This window comes from Hibiscus syriacus, unplaced genomic scaffold (assembly GCF_006381635.1).
Source record: "Hibiscus syriacus cultivar Baekdansim isolate YM2019G1 unplaced genomic scaffold, ASM638163v2 tig00110468_pilon, whole genome shotgun sequence".
Taxonomy (NCBI): domain Eukaryota; kingdom Viridiplantae; phylum Streptophyta; class Magnoliopsida; order Malvales; family Malvaceae; genus Hibiscus; species Hibiscus syriacus.
Genome location: NW_024062750.1, coordinates 176,844 through 197,271, shown reverse-complemented (window position 1 = coordinate 197,271; position 20,428 = coordinate 176,844). Strand labels below are relative to the sequence as shown.

The following is a 20,428-nucleotide window of genomic DNA, read 5'->3' as shown; positions in this document are numbered from 1 at the left end:
GGTTGATGAAGCCATGCATTGATTTATATAAGTTTTTGTTAGTAAAGCCATGCATTGGTTTATATATGAGTTCTGTCAAGTAGTATGCCTTAAAGCATTTGATGTAATAATGAAAATTTCATGTAATCGGTTATCTATTTATTATGTCATTTTCTGTTGCATTCTGCTTATGTTGATTCATTTGTTTGATTATGAAATATCTTAAATAATATAATAAAGTTATTGGTATATAAATCATAGTGGAAAGAAAATCATTAATAGTTTATGATGTGAGATTCTTATTACATGTAAATGTTAATATATCTAAATTATACCTAATCACAATATTAACAAGATATAATTTTGTTAATGCAAATAGACTAGAACATGTAGATATTATAGAGGAAAAACACCACTAACATCGTCACTTTAATTCAATTCAATGCACTCATCATTCTGGCCATGAATATAGTGTACTTGTATGAAAAGGCTATGGGATATATTTCCCTCACTGGAAATACAAGCGCAATATCAAAGGATCAACCCTTGAGCAGGTGCATTTGGGGACTCATCAGATAGATGAATCTGTGCAAAGTCATCTGCCACTTTTCTTTTACGTTCTTCCTCGGCGGCTCCAACTTTTTCTTTTGTTATATGCCCAAAATCCCCGGCTGCTTTTGCAACCTTGTTGAAAACACCGGTTACCCATGAAGCTCCGGTGAATACATATCTGTTCTTCATTATGGCAGAACTCGCACTGCTAACCTTTTGCTCGGCAAGTGCTGATTTGATTTTCCCTGAGACCTGAAATTTTTGATCCACATCCCGCTCTTTGTCACCAACCACAGTAGCACCTGCACTTACCTTCTCGGTGAACCCGATTTTCTTGTTGAAAGATACAACCTTGGCTGAGGCTGTTGATGTTATCTGGTGCTTCTCATCGAAGCTCTTAGCCTTGTTGACTGCATCTTTTCCCAAGATGAAGCCCTTAGCAAGCATGCCTGTAACGACATCCCCTGCCTTTCAAATAGCGGAATCAGCACCAGCAGGGCTTTTATTTTGTATGGCCTGCAGAAAATAGAATTGCAAGCATTGTTATATTGTTTAAACGAACAATAAAGCGTGACACTTACAGGAGACGGCACATAAGCAGCTGAGGGATGTGCAAAAGCAGCCGGAGGCAGCTTGAAATCTGGAGCCAACGAAATGTTGACAGACAGATCAACTATTGTTGCTCCTTGAAACACAAGTACTTATTTAAGTTGTATGCCATAAAGAGAATAGATTCATGCTGGCTAAGCCAACCCACATTTGTAACATGAATACATGTTTCAAGTGAATTTCCATCGAAGCACAACATATTGCCATACACTACACCGTTAAGTAACTATAGTACTTTTCTTTAACTGTTAGGTATGGCTCATAAATATACCAGTAAAGAGGACATGAGATGGAGCGGAGTGAGCGAAGCGAACGCAGCGAACATCAACTGTCCTTACAAATAAAGTCTCGTTGTGGGGTTACAAATTATGTGGGTTGAGGGTGCGGGGGCGTAGCCCCCGCGGTACGGTACAGGGTTGATTTTGTAATTATGTACTAGGGTTTTTCTATTATAAATAGAGATGTAACCTAGACCTAAAATATCATTGAATAAAACTTCTAGCGCCGCCTAGGCACCGAGGACGTAAGCACATTGCCGAACCTCGTAAAATTCTTGTGTTCTTTCGTTTTCTTTACCCGTTTTCGTCAACAATTGGTATCAGATGTCAGGAGCAAAATTCGAAGTCGCGAAATTCGATGGTCAGGGTAACTTCGGATTATGGCAAACGAGGGTGAAGGATCTATTGGCGCAGCAAGGGATCTTGAAGGCTTTGCGACCTACAAAGCCGGCGTCGATGGATGAGGAAGATTGGGAAGAATTGCAGCAGCGAGCGGCAGGAACCATACGATTATGCTTGGCGGACGAGGTCATGTATCACGTCATGCATCTATCGTCTCCAGACGAAATTTGGAGGAAATTGGAAAGTCAGTTTATGTCCAAATCCTTAACGACAAAACTGTATCTGAAGCAGCGGTTGTATGGGCTGAAGATGCAGGACGATCACGATTTGGCGCAACACGTGAATGTCTTCAATCAAATCGTTTCTGATCTGGCTCGGCTTGATGTGAAAATTGAGGATGAAGACAGAGCGATGATTCTGTTGTGTTCGTTGCCTTCCTCTTACGAACACATGGTGACTACTCTTACATATGGGAAAGAGACTATCAACGTTGAGGAGATTACTGCAGCCTTGTTGGCTCACAACCAGCGGAAGCAGAATGCAGGGGAAAGCTCTCAAGCCGATAGCTTATATGTCAAGGGTAATCGAGATCGTGGACGGAAGCCAGAGAAGGTAGGGTCCGGGAAGCGGAATTCCAGATCCAAATCCAGGGATAAGAAGACGATTCACTGTTACAAGTGCAAGGAGGCGGGACATATGAAGCGAGACTGTCCAAAGTTGAAAAAGCAGACTGATGAGAAGCGTGATGGCTCATCCAAGTCTGTGAACGTGGTCGAGGATGATACTTCTGATTGCAGTGAGGGTGATATGCTTTCTATTTCAACGACACAATTGACGGATGCTTGGATTCTTGATTCTGGATGTTCTTATCACATCACGCCAAATAGGGAATGGTTTTCGACATACAGGCCGGTTAATTCTGGTTCGGTTTATTTGGGTGATGATCGATGTTGCAATATTGTTGGTATTGGTGATGTCAGAATTAAGATGCACGATGGCTCCGTTCGGACGTTGAGTGGTGTTCGACATATCCCAGACTTGAAGAAGAATTTGATTTCCTTGGGCACTTTGCACAAGAATGGTTTTATCCCTAAGGCTGACGAGGATAGGGAAACCATTCAGATTGTTAAAGGAGCATTGACTGTGATGAAAGGCAAGATGACTGCAGGGAATATCTACAGATTGTTAGGGAGTACCGTTGCAGGTGGAGTTCACTCTGTTGAGTCCTGTGATGATACGACAAAATTGTGGCATATGCGCCTTGCTCATCTTAGTGAACGTGGTATGGCAGAATTACACAAGAGAAACTTGTTGCATGGTGTCAAAAGCTGTAAGCTCGATTTTTGCAAGTATTGTGTTCTTGGTAAACAGACTAAAGTCCGTTTCAAGACTGCAAAGCACACAACTCAAGGGATTCTTGATTATGTGCATTCTGATGTATGGGGGCCTTCCACGACATCGTCTTTGGGTGGATCTAGGTACTATGTTACTTTTATTGATGATTTTCACGGAAAGTTTGGGTGTATTTTTTGAAACAGAAATCTGAAGTTTTTGAGAAGTTCAAGCTGTGGAAAGCTGAGGTAGAAAACCAAACAGGACGAAAAATCAAGTGTTTGCGGTCTGACAATGGTACGGAGTACACAGATTCACAGTTCCTACAATTTTGTAAGGAGCATGGGATTCAGAGGCATTTTACAGTGCGCAAGACACCACAACAGAATGGTGTTGCGGAACGAATGAACAGGTCGTTGAATGAAAGAGCCAGATGTTTGCGGTTGAATGCGGGGCTTCCCAAACACTTCTGGGCTGAGGCTGTTAACATAGCGTGTTACCTTATCAACAGATCGCCAAGGGCATCGCTGGCTGGGAAAGTTGCAGAAGAGGTATGGACTGGTCATGATGTTAGTTTTGATAACTTACGGATTTTTGGTTGTCCTGCTTATGTGCATGTACCTGCTGATGAGAGATCCAAACTTGATGCAAATCGAAGGAGTGCATTTTTCTGGGTTACAAGAAAGGTGTCAAAGGATTCAAGTTCTGGGATCCAGTTGCGAAGAAAGTTGTGATTAGTAGAGATGTCGTTTTTGATGAACAGTCTATGTTGCAGCAGAAGCAAGACACGACAGTGGTAGATTTCGAGCAGTTTCCAGTTGAGAAACCAGAAACTTCTCAACCGACTTCTGGTGGTTCCACTACGGATGATTTGCAGGATTATAGTCTCGCCAGAGACAGGGTGAGACGGACGAATATAAAGCCTCTGAACAGATTGGGTTTTGAAGACTTGGTATCTTTTGCACTTACTGTTAGCAGTGATGATCCAGTTACTTTTCATGATGCCGTTACTAGTCAGGAAAACGACAAGTGGATGGCAACCATGGTTGAGGAGATGGAGTCTTTGAATCACAATCGCACATGGGAGCTAGTTCCCCTTCCTGAGGGTAAGAAGCTGATTGGTTGCAAATGGGTGTATAAGAAGAAACCAGCAGTAACAGAAAAAGAGGGGGAGAAGTTCAAGGCTCGTTTGGTAGCGAAGGGTTTTTCACAGCAGAAAGGAGTTGATTATGATGAAATCTTTTCTCCTGTGGTCAGGCACACTTCAATCCGAGCAGTACTTGCATTGGTGGCTAGTTGGGATTTGCATTTAGAGCAGATGGATGTTAAAACTGCTTTTTTGCATGGTGATTTAGAGGAGCAGATCTACATGCGGCAACCTGAAGGTTTCACTCAACCTGGAAACGAGCATTTAGTTTGCAGATTGAAGAAATCTTTGTACGGGTTAAAACAGTCTCCGAGACAGTGGTATAAACGGTTTGACTCCTATATGATCAAGATTGGCTACAACCGATGTGAGTATGATTGTTGTGTCTATGTTAAGAGCCTTGATGATGGTTCTTTTATTTTTCTATTACTGTATGTTGATGATATGTTGATTGCTGCGAAGAACATGGATGATGTTATCGGTTTGAAAACTTTATTGAGTCAGGAATTTGATATGAAAGATTTAGGTGCTGCAAAGAAAATTCTTGGAATGGAAATTTGCAGGGACAGAGACTCAAGGAAACTGCAGCTATCTCAACGGGGTTATGTTGAGAAAATGCTAGAAAGGTTTGCGATGAGCAGCGCGAAACCAGTTAGCACTCCATTGGCGAATCACTTTAAGCTCTCATCAGAACAGTGCCCTAAGACAGATAAGGAAGCTGAAAATATGGCAAAGGTTCCGTATTCTAATGCTGTTGGCTGCTTGATGTATGCGATGGTATGTACTCGTCCTGATTTAGCTCATGTTGTTAGTCAAGTTTGTAAGTACATGTCTAAACCTGGTAAGCAACATTGGGATGCAGTCAAGTGGATCTTTCGGTACTTAAAGGGTACTGTGGGACATGGAATTGTTTTTGGGAGTCAGCGGGATAATCCTTTGGTTGTAGGATATGTGGATTCAGATTATGCAGGTGACTTGGATAATAGAAGATCTACGACAGGGTATGTGTTTACTCTTGGTGGAGGGCCTATTTGCTGGAAGTCTACTGTTCAATCTGTCGTGGCACTATCTACAACTGAAGCTGAATACATGGCAGCGGCTGAAGCTGCAAAAGAAGCTTTATGGCTTACTGGTTTAGTGAAGGAGTTGGGTGTTCAACAAGGTGGAGTTCAGTTGCTTTGTGATAATCAAAGTGCTATTCACTTGGCTAAGAATCAGGTGTATCGTGCTAGAACTAAACATATTGATGTAAGGTTCCACAAGATCAGAGAGTTGGTTGCATCTGGAGAGGTTTTGTTTCAGAAGGTACATACTGATGAAAATGCCGCTGATATGTTCACTAAGCCAGTTACGACAGACAAGTTCAAGCATTGCTTGGACTTGTTGAATGTTTCGAGTTGTTAAAGAAACAAGGTAACCCAACCCACATTGAAGTTTCCAAGGGGCAGGATATTCGCCAAGGTGGAGATTTGTTAGGTATGGCTCATAAATATACCAGTAAAGAGGACAGGAGATGGAGCGGAGTGAGCGAAGCGAACGCAGCGAACATCAACTATCCTTACAAAGAAAGTCTCGTTGTGGGGTTACAAATTATGTGGGTTGAGGGTGCGGGGGCGTAGCCCCCGCGGTACGGTACAGGGTTGATTTTGTAATTATGTACCAGGGTTTTTCTATTATAAATAGAGATGTAACCTAGACCTAAAATATCATTGAATAAAACTTCTAGCGCCGCCTAGGCACCGAGGACGTAAGCACATTGCCGAACCTCGTAAAATTCTTGTGTTCTTTTGTTTTCTTTACCCGTTTTCGTCAACATTAACCAAATTGATGTCCTGTTTAGCTATGGACTTGTCCTGTAGGTAAAACTAAAGGTTATAATGGTAAAACTATAAGTTGATTCCAAATTAAAGCTATCCATGGATCCAGTGATGGACCGAGGGATAGTCTTCACCCCTGAAAATTTCAAATTCTCATATATTTTATATATTTTCTTGATATTTTTTATTGATAATCTATTTTCGCGCCCTAACATAAAATCATGTGTCCAAAGGTGGTTCAACATTTAAACAATCTGGGAAGACAGGAATTGGACTGCAGAAGTGCAGATAGCCTTATATCATGATTGTCAATAAAGAATAGCATGCAGCTGAATTACCAAAAGAAGAACAGCAGTCTCAGCTCCTTGTGAATCCTTGAAGGCAACATAAGCAATTTGAAACACCTCATTGTCACTGCATAAGCATATAATAAGCTTTACGCCTCATCGAAAAGCGAGAATAAGAGATGCTAGAAACGAAAGTTGAAAGTGAAACCAGCCTCTGCATTTCAACATATTCTATATCACCAGAAAAGGAAAAGAACTCACTGATGTCCCGCTCAGTTGCTAGTAAAGAAACGTTGCTGACTTTAATGGTCTTAATCTGCAAATGACAACAACAAGCATGACGAGTAGAATCTTCATAATTAAAAGCAAAAGAGAAATAAAATGTAAATATATGCAAGTTAACAATCTCAAATAACAATTCCTTATTAATTTTATAATATCTGGAAGTCATGGCCTACGATTTCGCTCGACTTATAAGGTAAGCAGTAAGCAAAATTCGACCTCAACAAGCTTACGAGTATATTGTATTCTCAAACTTGAAATCATATGTTAAGTAATAAGTAAATATCAGTTCATCGAATATCTCATGATTTAACTAATTATAACTTGTATTATAAAATTGTTTGTAATGTAAAAAACTCTAAATAAATTCATAGTCTATAGAATTATTTCGAGTAAATAGTATATATTAAGATTATTGTTCCGTCTAAAGTGTGCAAAGGATGTATCTTGTCTTGCCTATTAAAGCAAGTTCACTCTCAATTAAATATAGTCTTGAACCTAAGATGAATTAAATCTTAAAGTAACTTATAGATTAAATTCACTTTTAACGTTCAAAATATGTTTCCTTTAATCTTGAGTAAATGTAAAACTATGTATGTATATCTTATATATTTTAATATATCAATAACCAAAATATCTCCTCGTTGTTGATATGTTGAACATGTAACTCATATATGCTGGGTTTTTTATTTCTAGTTCTCTTAGATCAAATAATGGGTTTCCATACGTATTTCGATTGGTTGGGGGTTTTAAGTTAACCTATCACTGATTTCAACATTCACAGAGAGATAGAGACCGAAGACACACAGTTTTTATATTTCGTGTGGGGGAGTGCATAACTACTCTTGAAGATGTTGGACTATACTCAAGGGAGGTACTAAGATTAAATTATGGGAGGAACCAAGTTACTTAATTTTGAAAAAACAAGGTTCTAAAAAGGTAATTAAATCACAAAACTAGAGGATTGGAGCTTAATTTCACTAATTTCAAAACTATCATGTCCTAAAAAATAATTAGACCAAAAAATTAGGGAAAAACTTAATTTTATTTAACTTTCAAATTGATAATGTCTTAAAAATAATTAAACCAAAATTTTTTTGGATGGAGGCAGGACTTAATTTTAATGGTTTCAAAGTTTTCAAGGGCTCCATGATGTTCCGCCCCTGACTACAATTAAGTTTCTCGGTCGATGGTTATGTTCTAACTCATATAAGTGTTGAAAGATGACATGATATGTGATCGAAACTTTCTTAGGAAAGGTCTCAAAGAATACAATGGTTGTAGAATCCATTTAACATGATTGAACAAGAATTTGGATACACCAGAAGTTGATCACTAAGAAAAGTAGACAAAGATATTCGCCCAAATACACATTTTGAAAATTATTAGAGAATCTTAATACCTGATAAGTCTTGTAATCAAGTACATTAATATGGTTATGACACTCATATAATGTTTCTAGAGTCATGAGCATAGTCTCAAATTTATTTTCTTCATCCATGTAATGACATCCCAATCTCATTTTTTCTTATTTTCGGTTAATAAATATCTAAAAATTAATATTCATATCCACTTTTAATTTGATATAATTATTAATTAGAATATTTAAAACAAAAATTATAGTTAAAAAAATCCCAATCTCTAACATTAAGTCAAGTATTCACAAATATTTGAATTTGTATCATCTACCACCATCACAACTTTTAAGTTCAAGTTAAATAAAAAATTGAGATAAATCTAAAATTAATCCACGAAGATATTAATTAATTAATCAATTCTCTTATTAAAAAGGATTTATATGAAATACAATTGAATATAGATTTCAATGATATAATAAACCTACCCTTAATCAAAGAATCATCTATTCAACAAACAAATGTACCAATCAAGTGATTTTGATGATAAAAGAATTGTTGTTATTTTTTAAGTTTTTAAATTTGAATCTCATAAATTTTAAGGAAATAAGAATTCAATGTCAAATAATTAAAATTATCTTTAACAAATATTATTTTATACTTATTCCAAATTAATAAAAAAAGTTATTGAACAAACCTGTTTCTCCTTAAAAAAAAAAAAAGAAAAATCTATTGAACAAACCTAAAAGCTGGACAATTCAGAAGTAGAACCCACCCCCTTTGAAACAAAGCCCAAGGGAACAACATTACCAGCAAATCACACAATGAAGAATCCCTTGTAAGAATGTAGCTTTTGTTTGTCATAATATTTTTTAAAATATATTGAAAATTGTTCACACAAGAGCAAAAACAACTAATTTTGATATAAACAACTAGTATTATTAAAAAAATAAAAATATCTAAAATTATAATAAAAGTTTACAATTATCATCGTAAATTAAATACACAATTTAAATGTAACATCCCTAATCTGTACCCGATCCGGATACGAATCCGAGGTGTAACATTGACTTTTCAAAACATATGTAATTAACAACTAAGAACAAATTTAAAATTCTTGATCAAGATAAAAAGGTATAAAACTTAACTTAAATAATATAATCATTTCACATTCATATTTACACAAAAGCTTGATAGTTTACATAAATACAAAATATATGATTTTACAAAATCGATCAAAGCATTTCAAATTAAACGTATAATACATGCACCCAATTTACAAAATTAATAAAAAAAACCTACATTTAATTTGTCTTGATCTAATCTTCCCGGTATGCTATCCTCGATAATTCAGTCTTCTGCTTTCTTCAAACCTACGCGTGAGAAAATCACACGCTATGTCTATGACTTAGTGAGGTAAATACTAAGAGTACTAACTTAATAAACGAAATATTTATTGGTTTTTATCGAAACCTTTTATAAAGTATTTCAATTTTTTTCCATATCAAAAAGGTATACTTATAAATATTATTCACTTTGTGTATCTTTGTTCCAAATGCCCAAGGTATTATACTGAGAACGCTAGGTATTTGAGTACATTGAGGTTGTGCACTAATGTTGTAACCACAGCTCGTAATTTGCATCAAAGTGTCACATAATTGTCCCGAAGGACCACATAGGTTTGCACCGAAGTACCACATAGGTTTGCATCAAAGTGTCACATATTTATCCCGAATGACCACATAATTGTCCCGAAGTACCACATAAAACCCTCGACTCTTGGCATGCCAACTATACCTCTAATCCTCATACATATACTTTAGGCTATTAATCACATAATTATGCTCAATCATTATTCGAAGTGTCTCTTATTCACATAGTTACTTTCACATAGTCTTTTCACATACACTTGTTCAAAGTTCACATTTCCATAATCATATGATCATAAAACATAGCTTATATTATAAATTGAATAAAACATTGCAATATAACATAAAACAAATTGTAAAGTTTTCGATCAAAAACACTGAGGTAGGTTTATCGCAATCCTTCCACAATTCTGTTACAAAACAAGAAGTTGCACTCACCTTTGCCTCACTGAAGTTCTAAGCAAAAATCCTTAATCCTTTCGAATCGATACTTAAAATGTCGAGCTGACCGAAAGTTGATTACGTTTAATCACTACACAAAACAATCAAAATCAATATGTTCTTCAAATCGCTTATATCCAATCATAATAACTTATGATGAAAGAAACCCTAACTTTTCATTCATGCCTAGAAGTATCGATACTACCTCTCCAGTACCGATACTTCCCTTCAAGGGTATCAATACCTCCTTAAGGTACTAATACCATTTTGACATTCTGAAATTGCATCTTAAAATGGTATTGATACCATCCTCTGGTATCGATACTACCAACTCAGTATCGATACCCTCTTTAACTGGTATCGATACTACCCTTTAGAAGTACATAGATTTAACCCTTGAAGTATCGATATTGTTCTAGCGGTACCGATACTCGAAGCCCATAATGGGTATTTTCACTTCGAAAATAACCCAAAAACCTCCTAAATCTCTTATATTCATCACACCATAAGCCTTTAAACTCACCCTTATACTTCCAAACCAACTTGTCCTCATTTACTACTCACTAACATACAAAATCTCATTAAAACACTTACATCTAAAAGTCATACCATGTTTTCAACCAAGCTCTTAATCATTTCTAATACTCTTAACCCTTTAATTAGCTCATTGATAATTCAAATATCTCATTAAAACTTCAAAAACTACTTCATATCAAAATTTCATTTCAAAACCCATTTTACAATTTCCTTTCAAATTCACTTATCTTGTTGTTATACTCTTCTATAAGCCTTCCTTAAGTATATATAACACCCAAGCTTTCATTAACACACCAAAAATTGAAGAACCCAATAACTTTTAAAAGAACTTACCTTTGATGGAGATAACGGGAAGAGAAAGAAGGAGACAAATATAAGCTTCCAGAACCCTTCTTATCCAATAACTTATGTTAAATATCTCTCCATAAATGAATTTTTAATTCAATCCATCAAAATACTACTTTGCCCTTCATGTCTTCCATCTTTATAAAAACCTGAGTAAAATTTCCAAAATTAATCCTTAAACTTTTCAACTTAATATAATTTAACTACTAATTTTCCTTTTTTAGTCTTTTGGTCATCGACCCGATGTTTGAGATGTTACATTAAACATTAATATTGAAACTAACCACTTTAGATCATATAAGGACTATACACGGAAATGTTAAAAATTTAATCAAAAGACTCGAACAAAAAATAGATACAAACAAATTTAATAATATTGGCAAACGAATCAAAAAAAGAATGAAGCTATTGAAAGACCATCAAGAATCACATCAAACGTCTTGAGAAACTATCAACGAATGCAAAATTGGACATTCAAATTCAATCTGAGATTCCATAGCAGGTAAGATTGTTAGGTATGATTTATATACCAGTTGGAGGACAAATATTGTAATTGTACCATGGTTGCTTTTATATTATGTAATTGTAATATAATTGTTATTGATTATTTCCAATAATAAGAAAACAACATCTCATCGCTCCCGAGGACATAGGCACCTTGTCAAACCTCATTAAATCTTATGTTATTTATTTTCTTTACTGTTAGTTTATTTCTTATGTTACTTAGCATGATTTCCCAACAATTAGTATCAGAGCGTATTGAGATGACTATGTCAGGTGCGAAATTTGAGTAGTGAAATTTAATGGTCATGGCAACTTCGTATTATGGCAAAATGAGGGTAAAAGATTTATTGGCACAGTAAGGGATTTTGAAAACTCTACGATCTCAAAAGCCGGAATCGATGAATAAGGAAGATTGAGAAGAACTACAGTAGTGAGCGGCATGAATCATATGGTTATGTCTGGCAGACGAGGTTATGTATCACGTGATGAGTCTGTCGTCTCCAGAAGAAATATGGAAGAAATTGAAAAGTCAATTTATGTCCAAATCCTTAACGAATAAACTATATCTAAAGCAAAAGTTGTATGGGGATGATGATGCAGAAAGGTTATGATTTGGCACAACAAGTGAATGTCTTCAATCAAATAATTACAGATTTGGCTAAACTTAATGTGAATATTGAAGATGAAGACAAAGCAATAATTTAGTTGTGTTCATTACCTTTATCCTACGAACACATGGTGATTACTCTTACATATGGGAAAGGAACAATCAAAGTAGAAGAGATTACTTCAGCCTTGTTGGCTCACAACCAATGGAAATAGAATGCAAGGGAAAGTTCTCATGTTGATAGTTTATATATTAAGAGTAATCAAGATCGTGGAAGAAAGTCAGAGAATGAAGGGTATGGAAAACGAAATTCTAGATCAAAGTCTAGGGGCAAAAAGACAATTTATTGTTACAAGTGCAAGGAACCGAGACATATGAATAGAGACTTTCCAAAGTAGAAAAAATAGACTGATGAGAAACATGATGAATCATCTAAGTATGTGAATGTGGTGCATGATGAAAATACATATACAGTGATGGTGATATGCTTTCTATTTCAACAACTCAGTTGACAGATGTATGGATTCTTGATTCAGGATGCTCTTATCATATAACGCCTAACAGGAAGTGGTTTTCGACATACATGTCAGTTAATTCTGGTTCTGTATAATTAGGTGATGATAGATGTTGCAATATTATTGGTATTGGTGAAGTCAAAATTAAGATGTATGATGATAATGTTAGGACATTATGTGATGATAGGCATATACCAGATTTGAAAAAGAATCTAATTTCCTTAGGCACTTTGTATAAGAATAATTTTATTCCCAAGAAAGATGAGGATAGGGAAACCATTAGAATTGTTAAAGGTGCATTGAGTGTGATGAAAGGAAAGATGAATGTAGGGAATATCTATAAACTGTTAGGGAGTACAATTGTGGGTGGAGTTCATTCTGTTGAGTCATATGATGATAATACAAAACTATGACATATGTGTCTTGCCCATCTTAGTGAACGCTGAATGGCTGAAATGCATAAAAGAAATTTATTGCATGGTGTTAAAAGCTGCAAGCTCGATTTTTGCAAGTTTTGTTTTCTTGGTAAACATACTAGAGTTAGTTTCACAACTGGAAAACACAAAACTGAAGGGATTCTTGATCATGTGCATTATGATGTGTGGGGGCCTACCAGAAAATCATTATTGGGTGAATCTATGTATTATATTACTTTTATTGATGATTTTTCTAGGAAAATTTGAGTGTATTTATTGAAACATAAATATGAAGTTTTTGTCAAGTTCAAGCTGTGAAAAGCTGAGGTGGAGAACCAAACTGGTAGAAATATCAAGCATTTGAGGACTCATAATGGCATAGTGTACATTGATTCACAGTTTCTAAAATTCTGTGAGGAGCATGAGATTTAGAGGTATTTTACAGTGTACAAGAGACCACAACAAGATGGTGTTGCAGAAAGGATAAGCAAGTCATTGAATGAAAGGGCAAGATGCTTGAGACTGAATGTAGAGCGTCCTAAAAGCTTCTAGGAAGAGGTTGTGAGCATGACATGCTACATCATTAACAGATCACCAAGGGCATCATTGGGTGGCAAGGTTGCAAAAGAGGTATGGACAATTAATGCGGATGATTTTGGTCACTTGCAAATTTTTGGTTAGCCTACTTATGTCATGTACCTGTGATAAAAGATCAAAACTTCTACAAGAAAGGTGTCAAAAAATAAAAGTTTTGGGATCTGATTACAAAGAAAGTGGTGATAAGTAGAGATGTAGTCTTTGATGAGCAGTTCATGTTGCAGTAGAACCAAGACATGGTACTGATGGATTTATACCAATATCCAGAAGTAGCTGAGAGAGGAAATTTTTAATCCAACTTCTAGTGGTTCTAATACAGTTGATTTGTAGGATTATAATTTAGCCAGAGACAGATAGAGACGTACGAATATAAAGGTTTAAAACATATTGGGTTTTGAAGACATGGTCTCTTTATACTTCACATTAGTAATGACGATCCAACTAATTTCCAAGGGGCTATTACTAGTCTGGAGAAAGGGAAATAGATAGCTGCAATGGTTGAGGAGATGGAGTATTTGTAGAAAAATCATACATGAGAGTTGGTTCAACTTCATGAGGGAAATAAGGCTATTAGTTGTAAATGGGTGTATAAAAGAAAACCAATAGTATCAGAAAAATAGGGGGAAAAGTTCAAGGATAGATTGGTAACAAAGGGTTTTTCACAGCAGAAGGGGTAAATTATGATGAAATTTTTCTCCTATGGTTAGACATACTTCAATCAGGGTAGTATTTGCATTAGTAGCTAGTTGGGATTTGCATTTAGAGCAAATGGATGTTAAAACTGCATTTTTGCATGGTAATTTAGAGGAGTAGATTTATATGCAGTAGCCAGAAGGGTTCACTCAACCTGGACATTAGCATTTGGTTTGCAAGTTGAAGAAATCCTTATATGGGTTGAAATAGTCTCTAAGATAATGGTATAAATAGTTCGACTCCTATATGATTAAGATTACCTACAAGCGATGTGAATATGATTGTTATGTTTATGTTAAGAGCCTTGATGATGGTTCTTTTATTTTTCTACTAGTATATGTTGATAATATGTTGATTGCTGCAAAGAATATGCATGATGTTGTTGATTTGAAAGCTTTATTGAGCCAGAAATTTGAAATGAAAGACTTAGGTGCTACAAAGAAAATTCTTGAAATGAAGATTCATAAGGATAAAAACTCAAGGAAACTGTGGTTATCTCAGCAGGGCTATGTTGAAAAAGTGTTAGACATGTTTGGGATGAGCAATGCAAAGCCAGTAAGCACTCTATTGGCAAATCATTTTAAGATTTCTTTAGAACAGTGTCCTAAGACATATAAGGAATTTGTAGACATGGAAAAGGTTCCATATGCTAGTGTTATTGGTTGCTTGATGTATACAATGGTATGTACTCGCCCTGATTTAGCTCATGCAGTTAGTCAAGTTTGTAAATACATGTCTAAACCAGATAGATAACATTGGGAAGCAGCCAAGTGGATTTTCAGGTATTTGAAGGGAACTGTAGGGAATGTAATTGTTTTTGGTAATTAGCAGGATACTTCTTTGGTTATAGGATATGTGGATTCAGACTGTGCAGGTGATTTGGATGATAACTGGGTATATTTTTACTCTTGGTGGAGGGGCTATATGTTGAAAGTCAATTGTTTAGTCTATTGTGGCATTATCTACAATTGAAGTTGAATACATGGCAGTAGTTGAAGCTACAAAAGAAGCTTTATGGCTTACTGGGCTAGTGAAGGAATTGGATGTTCAGCAAGGTGGAGTTCAGTTGCATCATGACAGCCAAATTGCTATTCATTTGGCTAAAAATCATGTGTATTATGCTAAAGCTAAGCATATTGATGTGAGATTTCACAAGATTAGAGAGTTGATTACTTCTAGAGGGATATTATTACTTAAGGTTCATACTAGTGAGAATACAGTTGATATGTTGACCAAGACAGTTACTAGTGACAAGTTCATGCATTGCTTGGACTTGTTGAATGTTTACAGTTTCTAGAGAAACATGGTTACCCAACCCACTTTGATGTTTGATAAACTCTCAGTTTTCCATTTCATCTCCTAAGGGGCAGGATATTCGCCAAGGTGGAGATTTATTAGGTATTGTAATTATTTTGGTAATTATACTAGGGTTACTTTTATATTATGTAATTGTAACCTATTTTTTATTCATTATTTGCCAATAATAAGAAAAAAGTCGCTCATCGCTCCCGATGATGTAGGCACCTTGGTGAACCTAGTTAAATCTAGTGTTATTTTTTTCTTTACTGTTAGTTTATTTCCTGTGTCACTTAGCCTGATTTCCCAACAAATATCAACATGATTATATGTAGCACCCATATCATGTATACCTTTCCGTACACGAGATACAGAGGTCACATCACTTTTAAAACAATTTGTCTTTTGGAAACCCTTAAAAGTTTATTTCAAAATTTAAGTTAAAACATTTTATCAAAATCATAAAACAATCATCACAATATACTACCAAAAATTTCCCTTTGTATATACATTACATAGCATTTTTCTTTAAATTCGATTACATGCCAGCAATTGTTCAAAATAAACAATGATTGTCATACTGTTACTGATGAGAGTCAATCTTAGCTTTATGATAGCTTATACTGTACCTCGTATACAACTAGTATTTGCTTTTACCTACGCGTGAAATCAACACACGTTAAGTATTTACTTAGTGAGGCATACTATTATAAAGAAACAAAAATTTATATAAATGTATCTCGTGACTATTAAATGACAAATTAAATCGTATAATTCCATAAGGATCAAATAACTCCTTCCCAGTGCAACCAAGTTTCTTTTATACACTCATCAAATTTATTCTTAGTAAGTCCAACCTACCTATCCTTCCATATACTCTTTCCAATCATTATTTATTTGGTCTATGTACGTTAAATGAGAAAGTATTACACAAGTATTGCACCAAAATGCCAATTAGTCCATTATCTGTTATACTTATCATGAAATGGCACCTTATACACCAATAATATATCATTATGTATTTTTATTTGTGGCATCATTTCATGTCAATTAACACGAGTAAGCAATTAACCCTTTATCTAACTGGCAGGATTGGCACCTTTCTGTCAATGCACAGCTAGGCCATTAATCTATTTCATTTTAAAATTCTATAGTTTACACATGTGGTACCAAAACATTCAGTCCCCAAACATTACTATTATTTACATGGATTGTACACCCACTACCAATATGGAAATTCATAAACTTCTTATGATTTTCTTAGTTTTTGAACTAGTTCGTATCATCCATAAGGATTAAGTAAGTCCATATGATTGAAACCAACTTTTTTCATAATCTTATCATATACATCCTTAGTGCTAATGTGGTAATTTACCAACTTTCTATTCATTTCATTTATTAAGATGCACCCATAGTTCTTATACGGTTATTCATCAAGTCATGATGAATTTTGTGGATTTTTACACATAGTGCCTTGTATGGTTATTCATCAACTCATGATGAATTTTGTGGTTTTGCACACATAGTGCCTTGTACGGTTATTCATCAACTCATGATGAATTCCGTGGTTTTTCACACATAATGCCTTGTACGGTTATTCATCAAGTCATGACGAATTCCGTGGATTTGCACAAATAGTGCCCTGTACGGTTATTCATCAACTCATGATGAATTTGTGGTTTTGCATACATAGTGCCCTGTACGATTATTCATCAACTCATGATGAATTCTGCGGTTTTGCACACATAGTGCCTTATACGGTTATTCATCAACTCATGATGAATTTCGTGGTTTTGCACACATAATGCTATGTACGGTTATTCATCAACTCATGATGAATTTTGTGGTTTTGCACATATAGTGCCTTGTATGGTTATTCATCAACTCATGATGAATTCTGTGGTTTTGCACACATAGTGCCTTGTACGGTTATTCATCAAGTCATGATGAATTCCGTGGATTTGCACACATAGTTCCCTGTACGGTTATTCATCAACTCATGATGAATTCTGTGGTTTTGCACACATAGTTCCCTGTACAATTATTCATCAACTCATGATGAATTCTGCGATTTTGCACACATAGTGCCTTATACGGTTATTCATCAACTCATGATGAATTTCTTGGTTTTGCACACATCTCTATACGGTTATTCATCAACTCATGATGAATTTTGTGGTTTTGCACACATAGTGCCTTGTACGGTTATTCAACAACTCATGATGAATTCTGTGGTTTTGCACACATAGTGCCCTGTACTGTTATTCATCAACTCGTGATGAATTCCGTGGTTTTGTACACATAGTGTCATGTACGGTTATTCATCAACTCATGATGAATTCTGTGGTTTTGCACACATAGTGCCCTGTATTATTATTCATCAACTCATGATCAATTCCGTGGTTTTGCACACATAGTGCCTATTTGGTAATCACCATACATATATTAAGCAATCATACATCTATGGCTAGTATAACATATCGAGGAACATAATAAATGCACTCACCTAACTCTCCTTGCTATATATCCATCAGATAATGCTGATTACTCTGGTACTTTGCCTTTGCCCTTAGATTTGCTTGTTTCAGGAGCTTGGTTTCGATCTACTCAAACATTCATAAAAACATATACCATACCCAATGTTAAAATATTTTCTAACCATTATACTTAAACAATACTAAAAAAATATATCATTAACTTTATACACCAATATCAACCTATTTTAACATTTCTAGCTCCATAGTATCGATACTACTACCCTAGTACCGATACTTCTATACTATGGTATCGATACCTCATTCGGGTATTGATACCAAAAATAGGTTCGATGTTGCCTGGTATCGATACCCTTACCATGGTATCAATACTACCCTAATATGGTACCGATACCCCTTACCGATATCGATACCAAAATTAGATTCGATGTTCCGTGGTATCGATACCCCTCATCATGGTATTGATACTACATCATCGGTATCGATACTGATTGAATCAATATCGGTATTACTCATCTAATTTATCTCATTTTAGCCTATAGTATCGGTACTGCAGTACCGATACTCTAGCCCATAATTTCTAGTTTTCAACTCGATTTTCATCCTAATGTGGTCGATTCCCGTTATATTTACCCCTTACAATACCATTAAACTTTTTTTTAACTCTCCATACTAATATTCCTTTATTTATCCTCTTAAAACATCTAAAATCATTCAAGAACATTCAATTATAAGAATCAAACCACTTTTTCTAATATGTTCTTAATACTATCCAATGTTTCTAATTTCTTAATTACCACTTTGACAAGTCAAATCTACCAATAAACATCAACAAACACTCATATAACAACATATCCTTTTAAAACCCATTTCTTTAAATCTCAAATATTTTAGTAATCACTTAGTTTTAATCCTATTTAAACATTCCTTAAGCTTCCATGTCACTTAAGGTTTCAAAACTATCTCATAATCGAAAGGAAAAACTGATAAATTGAAGTTTACCTTTGGAGCTATGGAGGAGAGCAAAACCACAGGAAGAAGAAGAGGAATAAAATAGCTTGTTGCCTTATTTTCCCCTTTCTTTTAAATCCCTAATTTAAATGGGTTTTTAAATTCATTTCACTCTAAAAGACCAAAATGCCCTCTTTATTCATCTATTGATTCAATTTATTCTAACATTATTTCAAATCATTTCTTATATTTTATCATTTATTCAATTTAATCCTCCAATATTACATCTTTGCAAGAAAGCCACTGACCTGCTATTTGGGGTATTACAGTATAAGTAAGTTCCATCTTGATCAGTCGTGACGTTGTCAAATCCCACCTTGAGAAAACATAAATGAAAGAACGACTAAGCAATCGAGAAAGAAAACAAAAAATGTGTCATATAGACAGAGAAAAACATACCACAAATGTTGAATTATTCTTATTAAAAAATTAAAAGAAAAAGAAAAGAGAATCGACAGACGACAACTATGAATTTTAGTCACTCATTTATAAGTTCTTTTACATGACTATCCTTTCTATTTTATTTTTATATTTTAAATATCAGTGGAGATATGAATTAAATTTAACACATGGTGAATTTTAGAGTTCAAATTATGAGGTCTAAGGAGTTTAAAGATTAATGGTGTAATTTCATAATTTTGACAAATATGTTCGTGAATGTTAAATGAACATATTGACGAACATATTATTTGTGAAATAAATATATTCACAAATACTAAATGAATCAAACACGAACATCTTAAAAAATAAACAAACAAACATGAACATTACTGACGGAGCCGGCTTGTGATGAGGGGTGTCATACGTCACTCCAAAATCTTTTGAAAAAATCTTTTTAAATTTAATATAAAAATATTTTTAAAAATAAAATTAATATACTTTTTAAAAAATATTGACAACCTTAAACAAAAATTGACACTCATTATTTATTTTCATCTGCTTAATTTTTTTTATACATTTTATAAATTTGACACCCAAAATTAAATTTTCTCTAAATTTAACACCCAAAATAATTTTTCTAACTCCAACCCTGTTGAACACAATATTAAAAATTTAAACAAAATATGAACAATTTAAAAACTAAACAAACAAATATAAACACAATTTTATTTGTACAAATTGGATTCTTTTACAATACTAACTCTAATTCATATTCGTCAAACTGTTATTAGTAAGGATAAATAGCATTTAATCTTTAAATAACTATTTCTTAATTTAGTCCCTACAATATTTATTGGTTCACATTAATATTATGACTTTGTATTTTTTCCAATTTGATGATTAAAAGTGGTACACTATTTTTTGATTACGTTTCATCATTATTTTAAAATAAAAAATATAG

At 34.7% G+C, this 20,428-nt stretch overlaps 1 pseudogene; it reads right to left on the bottom strand.

Moving 5' to 3' along the window:
• Window positions 1-510: 510 nt before the first annotated feature.
• On the bottom strand, window positions 511-6,794 carry LOC120127507 (annotated as a pseudogene).
• Between the last annotated feature and the right edge of the window lie 13,634 nt (window positions 6,795-20,428).